The sequence below is a fragment of the Protopterus annectens genome, chromosome 3.part0, assembly GCF_019279795.1.
Source record: "Protopterus annectens isolate FY-2018-M chromosome 3.part0, PAN1.0, whole genome shotgun sequence".
NCBI classification, from domain to species: Eukaryota; Metazoa; Chordata; order Ceratodontiformes; family Protopteridae; genus Protopterus; species Protopterus annectens.
In genome coordinates, this window is record NC_056731.1 from 911,471,625 (window position 1) to 911,474,441 (window position 2,817).

The 2,817-nt window shown below is 40.1% G+C and overlaps 1 protein-coding gene across 1 annotated transcript in view; it reads left to right on the plus strand.

Moving 5' to 3' along the window:
- Positions 1 to 2,817, plus strand: part of YES1 (YES proto-oncogene 1, Src family tyrosine kinase) — a gene marked incomplete in the record, with an annotated part of 1,508,191 nt that overhangs the window by 1,264,294 nt on the left and 241,080 nt on the right.

Genomic DNA, 2,817 nt, shown 5'->3' on the forward strand with positions numbered 1-2,817 from the left:
TCACTTAACCAGCCCTTGCCCTAGGGCAGTTGGGAAATGGAACAACATCTGTAATGTTCTCCTGCACCAGATGCCTTGTCAACTACCTGCAAACTAGAACAACTGCAGTTATAGGTCACCTGTTTGTCAGAGGTCGATACTGTCCCATTTTTATTAGGTGGTGTGCAGTTTGTCCCTCCCTCCACCACTGATTAATGCATGCTAGCAATAGTGATCTCGGTGTGAGAAATATTGCAAAAATCATAACATAGGTTTTACTAGTTTTTCAAGAGTCCATTTCTATCCATCCAGCCTCAAACCCTTTTCCTATTTTTGCACATGGGGTCAGGGTGTCACTTCCGCATTGACAATTATCTCGAGCCAGAGTCCATTTCAAGAATTAATTTGAGGATGCAACATTTCCCAACAGTACCTTGTGCAAGTTCTCTAAATGGTCTCTTCTTGGAGTTTTACTAACATCAGTCTCACACAAGCTAACTCTGACATTGAAATCAGGGTATGCTGTTTTTCTTTTTTCCTTTTTATTGCTACCAATGACTTTTTGTCTGATGTTTTGCACTTCATTATATTTTCTGTTTGTGGAGTTATTTTCAAAATAATCTGTATGGTTTTAGTACTTGTCATGCAGTCTATCACATTTTTGTTAATTTTAGTGTATTTTTCTTTTTTGTGTAAATGTGAAAGCATGCTCTGCTTTAGGTCTCCTCAAAGTAATTATGACAACCAGATACCACCCCAGACTTTCATAGCAGTTGTGTAATTTATCTTTGGGTGAAAGGTACTTTGGTTGTGATCTTTGCAAAAAGTTCAAAGCAATGTAAGAATGTGAGGATTTGGAAGCTGTTTTTTTGCGTGGAGTAAAGCTGATGTCTGGGTAATCTTCCTAAGAAGCAAATGACTGAAAACGTTGGGGGGGGGGGGGCTTATCTGCTAGTTCCTCACTTAGAGGCAGAAAAGGTAAAACACCCCCCCCCCCCCAGAAAGGTACGTGGCAACATGTAAGAAAAGGAGATAACATAACCTATGGAAGCTAATCCTTCTAAGATGGTGATTGACATTTAAGGTTATTTCTATCACCTCTGATGGAATGAACCTTAGTTGATTTCTGCTGTGAAAAGACATATTACATAGTTGAACAAAAGGAGCAAAGAAGCCAGCATCAATTTCCACTTCACTGGTTCCTCAGCTTCATTGTAACAATCCAGAAGAGAAATATGTGAAGCAAGTTTCTCATAAGGGACTTGTGATCGGGTATCTCTACTTACCACCCTTCCACAATCTTGCAGGCTTTTTTCCAGAGAGAATTTTCTCTGGGTTTGGAAAGAGGAAAATGTACACAGAAGAATCTGTAGAAGAGAAACTGCAACAGGACACTTGTTAATTGACTTATTTTACAGAAGTAGATGCAAATGATATATCCTTCCTGCATTCTGGCAAATTTGTACAGCACAGTGACTTAGTCGGGTCTGTGGTTCATCCCTAACTTCTGGTCATTGTTTGTGTAGACTTTGCATTTTTTTCTGGTGTGTGTGTGGGTTTTCTCCAGGTATTGTGGTTTCCTTCTAAAAAAAAAAATGCTGATTAACTGGTTACACCAAAATGTCAGTATATATTTATCATTGCCATTGAGGCCTGGATCATGGCTGAAAACATTCCATGGACCCAACCCAGTTAACAAATAATGAAATAAATATAAATATCTATGTAGGAGTGTGTGTGTGTGTGTGTGTGTGTGTGTGTGTGTGTGTGTGTGTGTGTGTGTGTGTGTGTGTGTGTGTGTGTATATATATATATATATATATATATATATATATATATATATATATAGATGTGCACACACATTTTCAATTAATATAGCCAGCCAGGATATTTCTAATCATTACATAAAATATATCTGTAAAAGTTACTGCCACCACTATTTGTGGTCCGATGCTTTAAGGATCTCAACCTTGCTTCTGAGATTAACAGCACATGATGGAGAGACAGATGTGTCCCACAAACTGCCGCTTTTCTGGAATAGATATCCTCTTCACATAAAACAGAGCTCCTGACTGACCCTATTTAAATGCAACCTAGGTAATTGGATAAGTGACTGCAAAGTCACGGGTGGCACGCATGTCCCTTATGGACAGGGGTAGCCGGTGTTGATCACAGACCCACACTGCTCATAAATTTGTTTTGTAAACTACCCAAAAAGACAAATGGGGATACTTAGGATTAACATGGCTAGGCTTGTAAAGGCCCACTCTTACCCCTTGTGTCAGAAGGCAATGAGTGTAACAGTGGATTTTCTTTCGAACTACTTTCCTTTAGCAATGCACATTCCAGGTAAATTCATTCTCCTAGCAGACAGACTGAGCAAGTCTATTCTTATGCTTCATGATTGGTCTTGCAATCCTTCAGTGGAGAAATGGGTTTTTCGCCAATGGTGCCAGGCATGTTGTGACCTGTTCATCTCTGTCCACAATTCCAAATGCAGCCGTTTTTTTCTTTTGCCCTAATCCCCCCAAAGGGGGAGTCCCTGAGGGGTACTCTTATCTACAATTGGCCACCCAGACTCCTTTATGCCTACCCTCCCACACCTCACATTTCAAAGTTTTTTTTTTACAGAAAACTTAGCAACAGAAGAGCAAAGTGATATTTACTATCCCTTTCTGGCCTCAACAAGTGTATGGTTCCCATTATTCTGACCTCATCTAATATATACCCTCCTTGCATTATGGATTCCCTTCCTGCTCTTCTGGTCTAACCCCTCCAGGCTATGTCAGCTGGACATAACAACCCTCAGGCTGACAGCATGGTTTGTCTGCTTTCCCG